Below are 16,148 nucleotides of genomic sequence, written 5' to 3'. Positions count from 1 at the left end.
CCAAGACTTCAACATCTGACCATAACAATCAAATGCATCAAAAGAGTGTTGGCTGGACCAAAGACTATATTAGGTCAGCGGCACCCTGGGTGGAATGAATGGCATCCTAAACAATATGAGTTGCATTTTTTTTTGGATAATCCAAGGGAAAAAAAAAACCTTCACATATTGCACATTGGCTGACCTTTGGTTGGTAAAATTATTGAGACCCTCTCTGCCCACTGGGGAGTGTGCCCAGCTTCGACCTTGCGGCAACCGCTCGTGGGTTTTGAACTTGTGATATCCTGTCAACTTTCTGACATTCAAAAGTAGCCCCTACCAGATTAGCTGATCAGTCCTTGTGGGCAAGGATATGACCTACTTTGTAGATGGGTAAAACCATTGATGTTCTCGATGCATGGCATGCAAAGCATGTGAAATACACAACAGAAAACAAAAAGTAAAAAACCTGGTGGTTGGGAAGCCGTTTATAACATAGATGAACAACAAAAGAGGGACCCAAATGAATTATTGTTAAGGGCACCCCTAACCTGATCCACTATCTGGCTGAACTCACTTGCAGTTTACCAATTGATGCAGTGATAAGGAGGATTGCTCCTGAACCCCACCGATCCATACCAAAACTAAGGACAATATGTGAAATCAAGCAGAACAATAAAAAAAAAAGTAATAAAAATAGGGTTTTTCAATCTCTGAACAAACTCTCTTCTCTCTCAAAATAAATATATATAGTCTCTCTCAAAAGATGAACCTAGATCTGGATTAGTTGGTAGGTCTAATGCATAGACCCAACAAACCAAGTTAGGTTTGAATCCAGCTAGCGAGGTGAAGGGCTAAATCTTTGCGTCATTTGCCCTGTCATTGACCGATGGGGGGATCAACCTGACTAGGTTTTAGGTCTACATTGGGATCTAATTTAGGTTTTGCATCGTCATGCATAGGATTTAGATCTTAGATCGTGGTATTAGGACCAGAGGCATCATGGGTCCACTGTGTGTCATTCTTACCCGACTAAAGAGGATTCGACTCTAACAAATTAAATGTATCATGATAAAGTAACATGTCAGAAACATTGAAAATTGACAAAATTTGCCAATTATCAGGCATCTCAAGCAGGTATATATGCATTATTTCCTAATTTGTGAAGGACCTTGAACGAACCATACTTAGGTGGACTCAGTTTTCTATATGACCCTACTCAAAATTGTTTTGGGCGTAAGTACACTATGACCAAATCATTGACCTCAAATCTAACTTGTCGTCACTCTTTATCAACAAGAGACTTATATTTGGCATATATAGCTTCTCGAGCTTTTGCTTAACCTAGGAATGTATTTCTTGAATGCAATCAACATTGTCTAAAGCCATAGACGTAGGTGTGTCTAGTATAGGAACATGAGCAAAATCCATAATATAGATGGGGGGAATGCCCATAAACAATTTGAAAAGGCGACCTTCCAATAGATCAGTTCACTGCATTATTGTAGGCAAACTCGGCTTGCAGTAAGACAAGATCCCAAGTCTTAATGCGATCACCAACTAAGCTCTTTAGCAAATTACCCAAGATATGATTGATAACCTTAATTAGTATGTTCATCAGTTTGAGGGTGGTACACACCGAAGCTTAGTTTTCAACAAGGCCTACAACGACCTCCAAAAATAAGTGTTACGATCAAAGACGATAGTTCGAGGAAGTCCATGGTAACATGCTACTTCTTTAATATAATAAAAAGCAAGTAATAATGCTTCAATAGTCCATTTACATGGAATGAAAACAACTATTTTTTAAAATGTAATCAAAACCTCTAATTGTCTTGGGTAAGTCAAGAACAAAGTCCATAAACACATGCTCCCACGATCTATCAAGCATGAGAAGGGGAATATACAAACCAGTGTTTTGCTTGTGCCCTTTGGCAACCTAGCACACATGACAATACTGTATGAATTTAACGACATCTTGCCTCAGTTCAAGCCAATAATATCTCTCATCCGATAGGGCAAAGGTCTTGCCCTGGTCAAGATGACCTGTCAACCCACCCCCATGGCCGGAATTCTAAGATTAGGTACAATATGATCGAGAAGCGTCCGAAATACAAAGTTGTTTCTCTCAAAATGAATATCTATCATGTATCAAAAACTGTCTTAGGGATATCTATTTGTAATGCAATTCTTCTAGATGTTTTTAAAATCAAGATGGTATAGCTCCTTACAATTTTCAAATCCCACTATCTAATAGACATAGTAGTAAGGAAGCTATTCTTCTGGCTAAGTGCATCAACTACCTTGTTGAGAGTTCCAAATTGATGCCTTACTGTAAAGATAAACTCTTACATGTAGCTAACCCACTTAGCATGATCGGAAGAGGGTGTACCTTGTGAAATCTCTCTAACCTTTGATTCAACTGCAATTTATTTTTCTTTTGACGTTTGCTCTCCATATTTTTCATTTTTAGATTTCAATTCTGCAGGCTTTCTGAGGACGACGACTCGTCAATTCTGCTAGTTGTGCTGACATGCTTCTAAATTCAATTTATGTAACTTTTTTGTTTTTAGATTTCAATTTTTGTACATGAAAAGTTGTGGCATGTAGGCTGCATAACGAGTCGAAGCTCATCTCAGGTTTGACTCATTTAAACATGGCTCGGATCCCAATAAGTAAACATCCCGATCATGATCAGACATATGAATTCAATTAAGCTTGATTAATTAGCTCAAGTAAGCTTGGCTAATAGAGTTATATAGTGACTAGTTCTATGACATGTAGCGATTTTGTTGAATAATAAGCACAAAAAGAGGTTTCACTCGAGTAGGGTGTTTGTTGTTTGTGTTTGAGATCTCAAGTTTAAATCATACGGCCATTTACTCATTCCAATTATTCTTTTAAATAAATCAATTCGGCTTGAGCTGAGCCGAGCCATGATCAAGTTCTAACCCGAGCTAAGTTTGTACACAGAGCATTCAAGCTCGGCTCGGATGAGCCAATCTTTTTTTTATGCAAAGCTTGGCTCGAGCCCGGTTTGTGTGCACCCCTAGTGGCATGGAAGGACCATGCATTGCCCCAACTGGATATGGAAGTTGACCACAATCATATTAATACTAATAAAATCCAAACTAAATATGTTCCTGTTATCTAGTGAAAATTTACATATCATTTACATACAATTTCTTGGGCCTGTTTGTTTCATGCAGTTTTCATGGGAAACTGCTTTAAATTCTTTTTTTTTTTACCAAGAATGAAATAAATATTAAATCATCATGGTGGAAAAGTGTCATGCTCAAATCCTTCCATACCTCCTTCCCTATCAAATCTTTCTCGCGAAAAAACTGAGAATAAAACAAAGGAGCCCTAAGAGTTACCTAAAATACGCAATGATTGAGTTAAACATGATAGGACCAGTAACAAGGTGTCTGATCAGGTTTGAATCTTGGGGCTCTGACAAAAAATAAAAAAAGGGTGTCATTGAATTTAGTCGGACAGATATGGGATGCATGATCCATACCCAAATCCAACAGACCATATCAATATGGGATGTGTGATCCATATCCGGATCCAACAAACCATATTAATCAGTTCTTGACTTCTTGTTTGCAGGGACCCCGTTTTTGGCGTGGCCCTATCTAATGTTGACGTGCAGAAATATGATCCAAGGAACCAGATTCTCTAAAATAAAGAACAGCCCACAGTAGCGAGATAAAAGTGAAATGTTGCCAGCTAGCTGGCAATAAGGTATTGTACGGACAGTTGGTGGACACTGTTTTGAGAGCCCGGATCGGGTGCAATATGATTGCACAAAAATTGTGCATTAACCACCGGATAGTACTCTCTTATGGGCAGAGGATTAAAAATCTCAAAGGTTCTCTCCCTTAGCCTAGCAAAAAAAAAAAAAAAACTTTGAAAATTGCATAGTTTGCCTCGTTGTGGGGCCACGTAAGGCAGAGCGGTAGTGGCCCCCATCCAGGGTTTAACTGGTTGATGGTGGGTCCATTAAGTAGCTCGATTGTCAGCGAGGGTTCCTTGTCATAAAAAAAAAAATCATGCAATTAAGCCCTTAACCAAGGTTGTTAAATGCGATGAGGCGAAGGGAGGCGTTGAGCCTGCGCTTCGCCTCTGAGGCGTACGCCTCTCACAACTGGTATGGAAGTGAAGCGGTGGGGGGGGGGAGGCAGTAAGAGAAGGACCACGCGCCCAGCTGGTACGGAAACGAGGGATATGCCGGTCGTCCGGTGGTCGGAGAAGACTGAGCAGCAGCTGCAGCACAGCAACTCCGGTGGTCGGTGGTCACAACTGGTCGGAGGTTGATGAGGGGCGCATCACAGCAACGCCTCAGTACCTTGAGGGTGCGCCTCGCCTCTGAGGCGTACGCTTCAGGTATTGAGGCGTACGCCTCTCACAACACTGCCCTTAACCTTGAGCCCCAGGGTGGGTTGGCTTAGTGGGGTGTGGCCTTGGCTGCTAGACGGGCAATCAAGTTTCGATTCTCATGGGTGTCGCCCCTCTGCGCAAGCCAACGCGTAGCATAGCAGGGGTCCTATCCTCAGAGTTTTATGCAGCGGGCACGATGATCGTAGGTATGGCAGGCTGAGACAGTGTCATCAGGTCTTCCGGATGGGTGCGGTTTCTTCGGGTTATAAAATTAAAAAAAAAAAAAAAAAACCTTAACCATGTTGTGTTGTTCACACTCTTTGTTTATTTTTTCCACTAACCTATTTGTCATTTTGTATCGCACAATGTCCTTTGCATAAGATTTTACTCCTTAATTAATGGTGATAGTCGGACAATGCTTGTGGGAATTTGAAAACAATGGTCATAGATAGTTATTCTTTAATAAAATTAAATAGGACAAAGTAGGTGGTAGAGCTGCAAATGGATACCATATAATTGGATACCTAATTCGAATCCAGCACGTCATTTCATGATTAGATCCTTAAAAATGAGACCCCAATGTGGATTCAGACTTGTTAAGACTTGCTAAATCAGATTTCTTTTGGATATGGATCAGTATTTTAAATGAGATCTAATTCTGATCTGGATGAAAATCTGATCTGTTTTCACTTTTTACATTTAAAAAGGCTTAGTTTTTGTTTTTTTGATTGGATCGTGTATTACCAATATATTTAATATCTGAATTCAACCCTACCACGTCAAATCTTATCAGATCTGAATTTTGATTCGGACCTACATTGTACATTTTTGGATTTAAATTCGGATCTAACAAGATGCAGCCCATATCCATCCATATAAGGATTCAGCTTTCTTTTGAGGTTATGTAATCTCATAATATGTCACCTGGACACGCCATTATTGGTCATGTATTTAGTGACAGATACCCATGACCAGTGCAACAAATGGGCCAATTCGGCAGCTTTTTCTTTCATTCCTCGTGGTATGAATAATAATTTATTATTTTTAATCGTTATTACCAATAATTTCAATAATGAATACATTTTTATGTACTAAGATGTTAAAATTACTTTTTTAATCAATTAAATAATAAAATTGTGTCCTTGATCCTATTTTAAAAAAAAACTACAAATTCATGTCTCGAACTCCTATCAAATACATGTCTCTATTTGGCTTTTCCTTTTTTTGAATTGTGTTCATGTCTCTATGTTATAGAATACATGTCTCTATGACTTAGAATACTTCTCATTTAGGGGTGTCAATGGGTCGGGTTTAGTTCGCACCCAAGTGGGACCAAACCCATATTTGATTTAAGATGCTAGTACAGGGTTCAGACTCGGATCCAATCGGATCTACTATAAAAAAACCATACCCAGACCCTCTATGGATTAGATGAACCAGACCCAGACCATACTCGGTAAAATAATATTTTTTTATCTTTTTTACATTAAAAAGTTACTGATCTTATTCGGAACTCTGGTTGGGCCCAGGTCTGGTATGAAATTTCATAAACCATACCTAGCTCCATATAATAATCAGATCCTTTGAATCTGACCCGAATTCTAATCGGGCCTCTTTATTTATCACCAAACCCAGACCCCATAGGGTTTGGTATGGGTCAGGTTCGGATCAAATGCCCAACCCATTGACACCCCTATTCTCATTGGTCAAGAAATTGTGTGAGCCATTGTGCTCAAATTGAACAAAATTGGACAGCACCTTCAAGCAAGTGCAGCTTATTTTGAAGAGCATATTGGTACGCAAGTTCGAAAATATAACAAATATCATAACCTTCATTTTAGGAACATCTACGTTCATGATATTTGTCATGATTTTCTCTACGCAAACCGGGAACTCGAAACAACGTAAAATGATGTAGCCTGTAAACAATGTAAACAACGTTCTCGATATTTGTCATGATTTTGCCTATGATATAACAGCAAGACTTCTCTGTAATTTGGAAATAGTACGCTGTAGATTTGTTTAAGCGACTCTTTGGCTACGTACATGTAGTCTGTGATGGTATAACCTTAATAAAAAGCTAAGTTACAAGCATGGTTGATATTATAAAATCATCGTGATAGTTTCAAAGGCCTAATGCTAAAAATGTGATATTAGTCTGATAATATTAGTATGATTAAACATTGCAAGATAATATCGATCAGTATGATTAAACATTTTTTGCAATACATATGCTGATATTTTCCTAAAAAAAACAGAATTTTCAAAATATTGCTAGATTTGCTACTGTTTTTAGGTATACATTCTCGGTTTCAGAAAGGTGTCGTACCTAGAGTTGCAAACAGGCCAGATATAGGAAGAGAAATTTGCAAAATAAGGCTGTCCCAGATCCGAACCCGACCCGACTCCACAATGTATTTTGGAATCTGAAACCCGACCAGTTTGCATCCCTAATCGTACCCTTGTCGATCCGAGACAACACTGGTACTAGTATTGGTATTACAAGTTCTAATTGAATCTGCACACAAGGGCTTTAAAGTCCTGGTTAAGTGGATCGGCTTAAGGTGTTCAAGTGGTTCGATGTAGCAAGATATATGTGTCATTTGCCTCAAGGTGGAAACCAATGGAAAACTATCCCCAGTGGTGAGGGGGAGTACTAGCAGAATTTTACACTGCGAACACGGAAACAAGGCCACAATCAACATGGCAATTATTTGCCCCAAACAGTGGACTTTCCATGTCATCGAAAAAAAAGAAAAAAAGAACCCAATTAAATCTAGGTTTAAATTTGCCCAAATCATGCTCTTGTATGTTAACATATATACTTATTTTTAAAAGGGGTAAATATTTGGTACTAATGAAGGTATAGAACTAAAGGTAAATATTTTTTCAATTTTTTGTATATTCGCGAACAAATGTGAACTTGTTCATTAATTTTTAAGCTATGTGATTGCGACATGTAAGCAGGTTTTCCAAAAGCCTCAAAAAGCAATGGTCTATAATACACCAAAATTTTGATGGCTCAAAAAATCACGTTCTTGTATTAAAAAATTATGATTCAAAGTCTGACCTTTAGCAAACAAACCATGTTGAACACATCTATATTGGTCAGTGATTTAGTAGGCACAACTTGTATACGTGAGTTTCACCTCAATAGTTTTGTGTCTTCATTAATATCAAATATTAACCCTTAAAAAAAAGGATATTTTGTACCTACAAATGAGTTGAGATCTCATGATGCAAGTTGTTTTTATTCAAACTGACCTCATAGATGTGTTGAGTATGATCAAATTTGTAAAAATTGACACTTGAATCGTGTTTTTTTTATTAAAAAAAAACCATGTTTTTATAAGTAAAAAAAATGATGCATGTATAGCCATTGATTTTTGGATTGTCGAAAAAACCTGTATCCAGGCCAGATTCTGGCAATGCAGAAACCAGTTCTCACTAATAAAAACATGTAGATTACATCCATGGTGTTAAATGTGAGAAAAAAAATAATGTTGTTCCCTAATTCGATTGTAAGGTTACACATTAACCCCTTAAAAATAGATAAAATAAATTATGTTATATATGAATGAATTGATCATGACCGAAAATCTAATCACATGGTTGTGCCATATCGTTTAGGGGTGTTTGAATCCTTGGGACGCCCGTCTGTGGGATGCCCAGCTTATGGGGCCCACTGTAGGGGCGGGACGAGGCACAATCCGAGCAGAGTAATTAAGTGAAGGCGGTCACTCAGGTGGTAAGGGCAGACATCGGTCAGGGTCTGCTATGGGTTCGGTGGCACCTCTCCTTGAAAGACTCCATCTCATCGTCATTGGTTTTTTCGGCGAACCCAAAACTCTTCATATTTTTTTTCTTTTTTTTGTTTTTCTGATTTAGTATTTTGAGAGTTGGTTATGTTGTTGAGACTGTTGGATTTTAATTCATATGGTTGCACCAACAGAGACTTTAAGATGGTGACCGATTTTAGGGGTTTTGAATTTTAATTCATATTTTTTTATTTATTGATTATATATATATTGAGTGAACTATGCTAAATTCAATATTTTTATAGTGGGCTGATTTTTTAGGGTTTTGTATTTTAATTTAATAACTTTAAAATATAGTAATATTTTCAAAATATAACTATATTGTTGAATAATTGAAACTAGCATGATTTTACTGTGATGTTTATACTTTTAGCAGCAATCTGTTATATTTTGACTTGGGACATCTTTTTTAACCTCACTATTCTTGTTTCTTATATTTTTTATGCGTTAATTGCCTTTTCTTTTTTCAGGATCTGCAGATAAAAACACATGAAAAATAAAGAAAAAAGGTCAAATTATTTTCTTGATTTAAATGTTTGTCAGTAGAATGGGACGTACTTCTGTCCCATCGATTCTTATTACAATATTTATTTCTGTGCATAATAAATCTATAGATATGATTCACACTGACAAGGCTGTCTTAAATGTCGGTATCAAAATTATTGCAATTATCTTTTAGCTAACAAAAAGTATACCAATACCACTTCTCCAAACTAATGATGAGGAAATTAGTTAGGCTACAAACTTTTATGAGGATGAGCAATTTAACTCTCTAGTCTGTACTGCAGTTCTGTACACAAGTCAGTGTGTTTATAATTAATTATTTTTTTTAGGCCATTTACATATGGGCACCTAATGTATGACAAATTTACCTTTATGCATATCATGTTTCAAATATTTAAGATAAATTACTGACTGACCTTTTAAGAAATTCCTCGTATAACAAACTAAATTTCTTTCTATTCACCTACCTCTAGTTACTCCCAGAAAATGAGACTTTTGGCCTTTTTATTGGCAAATAAGATGGTGGTTTTGATGGTTATTTTTTTGAAAAGTTGGTATATAAGTATTGAAAAGTCATTGTACTTTTACAGGTAATTTGACACATTTTTTTAAAAAATCCTATAATTTTTTATATTCTTTTCATATTCAAAATTATAAATATCAAAATTTAAAAAAACCATTTTACCTTTTGCACATACCAACTTCTTCTATATATGTTAACTTTCTCCTAAATGTGACTGTTTTTTGCAAAAAAATCTTTATTCTTATATTTGTATCTCTTCGATAAGATGTCAAAAAACTGTGTTTTTACCATTGTTAAAAAGCTTAGACGCAGACCTATAATTTTTATGTTTTCAAACATAACCGAAAACCCTTCTAGGGTTTTCATTTTTTAGTTTCAAAATCATAATAGAAACATTTTATGCACCCTCTAGGGTTGCGTATTTTTTGTCTATTCTATGCTATTTTTTGACCACCTGTACCAAAATTTAAAAAAAAAAATAAATAGATCGAGACTATTAGCTTTTCACTGCCATCAAAATCACCTTAATCTAATGGATGGTTGAAACAAATATCATCTAAAAGATAAATTGTTTCTCCTAAACATCCAAACAATGAACATATGTGAGAATAAAGAAGTCCACATAAAATATAAGCGAACTTGAAGAATATAGTTTTTCTTGAACAAACCATCTTCTACATGCAAAATATGCTTACCCACAATCATGGTCTAAGGCTACCACGTGGTACCACATGGCACATCCACACAGATTTTTTTCTTTCTTTTTTTTTTATAATGAAGGAACCCTCACCAAGAACCAGGTCACTTAATGAGCCCATCACCCGGCATGGTAAAACTCTGAGTTGAGGACACAACCACACAACCTTAAGCATCCCAACCTTGTTAAAGCAATGGCAGCCCCCATGCACCAGTGGGATTCAATTTACATGGAATTTCATATATATCCTAAACTAGTTCCAATTAATAAATGCACATAAATGCTTGCTAGTCTTGTGGGGCCTTGTGGCTACAATAATTTTGGTTACCTACAGTCTTCAAACAATGCCATAATCAAAGTGGGACAATGGTGTTTGGATGATGCACCTTCCTTTCATTGTAAAGTCTCAACTCCCAATATGACTCGAATCAAATCCATGTGATCCCATAATTTGGATGTTATATTTATATATTGAGATGAGTTTTTGGTCCCCATTACGAAGACCACTGAATCATACAATCATTTTTGTGAGAAATCTCATCTATGAACAGTACTAAGTGGTTAGAAGTTAGGGTTTTAGGGCGGTTGAGTTTTACAAGCTTTATAGGGTGGTTGAGTTTTATAAGTTCTTCAACGTGAGGTAGGACCCATAGGCTTATCGACTCTTCACATGGAACTCCCCATCATGCTGCACGAATTTGTTAGCATTTGCTTCCCAATGAGTTGCACAAGGACAAGGGTTTCATGGTTTTTGACCACGGGACTCAGATGATGCCCCTTTTAATGATTTAAAATGTGCTGACCGTAATTGTTGTAGCCCAATGTGCATATGAGGATGGGCTGCCTCATGTCCCGTGTAAATTAATCACAAAAAAATATTAAATCATAAAAAAACTCTCTCTTCTATTTATTTCAACACCCCAATAAAAGCCTAGGTACTACTACTACAAAACCTTTTGTCTCTTCATTTAGGGCGTGCACATCGTAACACCCCCCTGGAACGGTGGAGATGTAGACAGTATTTACAATTTTTTTTTGAAAAAAAAATAACCACTACAAGAAAATAAGGTTTTACTGGCGCAGTGTTTGCGCCAGTAAATCATACATTCGCCAATAAACCATTTCACTGGCGCAGATTTTGCGCCAGTGAAACTAAATTTGCGCAGGTTTTGCCATTTTCACTGACGCAGCTTTTGCGTTTTGTAAAAGCGGCTTTACGGGCGCAATGTCTGCGCCAGTGAAACCATTGCGCAGTTTTTGCACCCGTAATAGCTGCTTTACTGGCACAATTTCTGCGTCAGTGATACTTTTTTTACTGGCACAAAACGGCGCCAGTGATAATATTTTCACTGCACAGTTTTTGCACCAGTGAAACATTTAAAACTTTTTTTTAAAATTGTAATTGAACAAACCACAATAATCGGTAATTTTATTCTGCAGTAATGAAAAAGAAATTGATTGAACTGCTCAACGTATCAGTTAGACACAGTTAACCACATCAAACTAACCGTATCTAACTAATATGGTTAAGCACATTCATACAGTTAAGTGTATAACTCAAGGAGGAATCAACTGTAAAAATCATATAAATGTGCCTACATTGTAAAAAACAAAAGGATCTTCCCACCTTAACCTCACTTCTACCATCCTGTTTGTCTCTACCAGCAAGCCTTGATGGTTCTTCCCACCTATTTTCTCCCAGAAGAAAGACTCTATGCTCTGAAATCTCAGCTTCCATGTCATCATTATCCTTTATAAGCATTTGCTTAATCTCTGCAACTTCAGTGACAGAAGTGATGGATGCTTGGGCTGATCCATTAATTCCATCGTACCAATACAGATAAATCAAGAATTGTAGACATCATTCAATGTATCTCAATTGTGAAGCACCAAAAAAAGAAAAAAAACCCAAGCAACAGTTTGAAATAAGAGAATATGCAATTCAGACAGCAATGAATCAAAGACACACTAGGAAAACATCTAGAGTATTGACACTTGACAATTTGTTGAAACTTGTTAACATCCAGTTTTTCAAACTAGGGAGCACCCACCAGTGTAACATGAACCCAAAGATCCCTCGATGAAGACTATGCAACTTTATAATTAATCCAACTGGTTCATTCAACCATAAAAAGCCCAAATATGACACAAACTAAAGGTTACATACTGACTGAAACTAGTGCAAAGGTGGAATAAAACAGAGAACAACAATCAGGTCCCCATCAGCTGTACCGTGATGCAATCGACACACCTTCCCAGCAATTAATTTAGTGATTCCTTCCCAGCAATTAAATATGTTATAATCTTTTTAAGGTGCCTTAAGACCACCACAAGTGTACCAAAACAGCAATTTTTAGGATTTCCAACATAAGCATTTGTAGTTCAGCATCTATGAAAGTGAAATACACTAGTCACAACAACATACATGCTGCATATGTAATTAGGTAATTAACTTCAAATTTTAAGCATATCAACTCATATCAAAACAAACTTTTTAAATATTATATATTTTTATTAAAAACATCATCTCGCTCCACACGAGCTCAACTGAGGAATTGAATTTAAAATTTTTTAGTTCTGCAATATTGTAAAAGAAATTGATTAAGTTTCTCAGCATAACAGTTGGATGTAGTTAAGTCTATCAAAACTACTTTGCATAATCTCTAGCAAGCTGAATCGGCTAATGAAATATATGAATAGAAGGCACATGAACCACTTATCTATGTGTGTCCTTTAATGAACTTACCTAGTGTCCCCAATCACAGTCAACTCCTGTTTTCCTTCATGTCCATAGGTATCTTGATCAATCCCTGTACCACCAAAGTCATAGAGAGAGAAAGAGGATCTTGAGAATATGGTGATTTGATAAGAATTTTTTAAAACATCAATTGCTTTGATGTTGGAGTTCTTTCAATAAAGCCAGAAAAGAGAAAAAAAAATGGGAGAAAAATAAAGATACAAAAGAGGAAAAACTAAATACCTGAAAGAGTTGAGACAGCTTGCATCGCCTTCTGCTTTGTCTTGTCATCATGTAAATCCGATTTCACCACTTTCTGCACCAAAACAATACCAATGAATTAAAATTGGCAACCAATGTAATAAATCACTGATACATATAAGAAAAAAGAAACACAAGTTTGTCTAAATCTTCTTGAACACTTTAATATTTAAATTTTGTGATGAAAACCAAGATCCACAAATATAAGAAAGGATTAAAAAATAGAAGAGAACAGGCAGAAACAACGATGATGATGATGAGGGTGGTGGCGGTGATGAGATATGATGATGAAAAGAAGACTTTGGAAGATGCTAACTCTATGGTGATTTGTTACAATTAGCACATTTGAGATGCAGTTAAAAATTCCAAACAATTAAAGATGCAATGTGACCTGAAAAAATTACACTAAGCATGCGATATTTATACAAAGCTAACCACCCACGGAAGTCTCATTTCTTTTTCACCTAAACATTACATCTCTCATAAAACAAAGCCTCAATCTATGATGTTTCTACAACATTTTTCTTTACACATTTCTATAAGAAATGATAAACATGGAAAAAGATGGTTCAAGGACAGCACACACACACACACAAATAAAACGGTTTATTCTAAATTCGGAGAAATAAAAAAGAATCAAGTTAGAACGACCCAAAACAATACTAAGCATGAAGCCTTTTCTAACATGGTTTATTTTTTAAGCATCTAACCCATATGATGAACGAAGTCGGAAGGGGTATACCCTTGACTCCCCCTCATTCATCTCTCTCTCACACACACGTGCTCCTGTCTTTCTCCTCTTCGTCATTTCTCTCTTTCTTTCTTTTTTTATTCTTCTTCTTCTTCTCTCTATCTCTCTGTCTTTGGCGGGTGGGTTTCATTGATTAAAACTTTTGAATTAGGGATTGATTGATTTGAACAAACATGTGTTTTATTTCTGCTGGACAAGTGTTCTGTCTAAACTTAGAGAAGCAATTAAATAGACCCTTAATGCTCACAAATTCTAAAAAAAAAAAAAAGTAATGTTCAAGAAATCTTAACATGGTTTCTTGTTTAGGAATCTATTTCCTATGATGAACCAAATTAAGAAAAACCATGAACATAGACGTCTTTCAATAACTTGTTTTTATTGAATTTTATCACTTCATCATTGATAGTTGTCACGGATTTGGCTTACTTATCAAATAATGCCTTGTGCAAACTATGTTGAATCAAGGTATCTTTAATCCTTCTTTGTTATAACATAAAGTTTTTTTGTCAACCAATTTCTTCATCTCAAATTTAATATTCATCATCTTTGAGGTCATATTGGTCTTCCTTCAAATCACTACTCTGCGAACTAACAGCTATATTAGTTTGTTTGCTTTTTTCTCAAGCATATTACCAAAAATTATAAGAATAAGCCGTAATACACTCTCTCAAACAAGAAGAGATCAACGGTGCAATAGGATGGGAAAGGTGAGGCGACGCCGGAGGGCTCTCCCTGTTGGCTGGAGCAGTGTTGTGAGAGGCGTACGCCTCAGTACTTGAAGCGTACGCCTCACAGGCGAGGCGAACGCTCAAGGTACTGAGGCGCACACTCAGTACTTGAAGCATCGGTGCCTCCTCCGATCTGTGGCTAAAACCGAAAACAATTACACAATGAGCAGAGGAGGATATTCCGGCGAGATTTACGGTGGAATTTCTTCTCTTCGTGGCCTGAAATTGGATTTACTCGCCGGAAAAAAAGCAAAAGCTTCCAGCGAGTTTAACGGACTGAGTTCTTCCGACCGTTGCCATAACCTGCACAGAGTCACAGACCTGTTGGGAAGCAGAGCTGATACCCTCTGACGAGGTTTCCGGTGAGGGGCGGGGGGACTTCTTCTCTCCGCGACCGGAATTGAGACCTACTCTCTTGATCATGAAGCTTACGCTTCAACGCCTCGAGGCTTACGCCTCGCTTCATAACATGTTCAATGCCTCGCTTCGCCTCATCGCATTTAACAACCTTGGGCTGGAGGCCTCTGACTTTCGGTTGACGCTCTAGAGACTCTCCTTTCTCTCCTTCAGGCGGTGCCCTCTCGAAGGACTTACTACATGAGCGTCGCCATTCGGCTCATGAATCGTCAAGGTTCCCTCCTACGTCGTTCTACCGTAGCCTCCCGGTCTATCTTCGCGAGGACATTGAAGTTAAGGTGGAGAGAACGTCCATCTCACTCTTGAAAGTTGCAATGAGGTAGCTCTATCAAAGCTATCCTCGAATTTGAACAAGTGGTCGATCTTGCACTGTCATACTTGGCATTTTTCTAAAATTCAAAATTTAATTTAATAGAAAATTTAATGAGAATTTGGTAATAATTAATTTATTAATATTGTTTAGTTAATATTTTTGAATTAATTAAATTGGATTAGTATACCAAGTTGGATCATGGGAGTGGATCCCATATTGGATCATGGACTTTTAGATATAATCTATAATGTAGGAACCTATTATTTATAGAAATTAATAATTGAATTTAAAAAACAAAATAAAAAAATAGTAATCAAGAAAAAAGTTAATATGATTGACTTGTTTTGAGAGTCTTCTAGAGAGAGGGGGTGTCCCTTAGGGGATGGAAGAGAGGGGTGCCACTAGGTAGTCCGGTTTCCTTAGGAGACCTAAACCCAAATACAGAGGGTGAGTCACCTAGAAAACCTTTAGAGAGAGATTGAGTTTCAACAGGAAACCCAACCCTTCTCTATACAAAGAAGGTTGAGCCTCCTTATTAGAAAATACTTTTCACATTTTTTGAAAAGAGGAGAGACAAAAACACATTTTAGAGAGAAAGAGAGCCAAAGGAGAAGAAGACCAGCCAACCCGAGAGAGCGTTGAAGCCTAGGTAAAATTTATTTTTTGATGTTTTTTGGTGACCTGCTGTAGGAGCTAATCATGCTTGTTTTTCCTTTTATTTTTGTGTGTTTGATCGGATACAAGGTATGTACCTTGACCTTGGATAACAACCACTTGAGTTGGGAAGAGATCTACGATCTCTTTCTTGTTATGATGATGTTTCAGAAAAGCTTTATTGTGTTTTGAGTTTCGTTCATGTGTGCGATAATTTATTCATTTGTATTCACATCAAGGTACAAGATTTTACATTGTTTAGCATGTTTTGAATTTAGTATAGGTCGATCAAGCATGAAATCATGTTTCTACAGTTCGATCTAGGTTGTATTAATTTTTAAAACTCTATTTCTCTTTTGTAGTATTTGTTTTATTTTTTAAGA

The sequence above is a fragment of the Nuphar pumila genome, chromosome 5 (genome assembly GCF_984573655.1).
Source record: "Nuphar pumila chromosome 5, dmNupPumi1.hap1.1, whole genome shotgun sequence".
NCBI classification, from domain to species: Eukaryota; Viridiplantae; Streptophyta; class Magnoliopsida; order Nymphaeales; family Nymphaeaceae; genus Nuphar; species Nuphar pumila.
The sequence above is the reverse complement of the archived record's forward strand: the minus strand, read 5'-3'. Positions refer to the sequence as shown.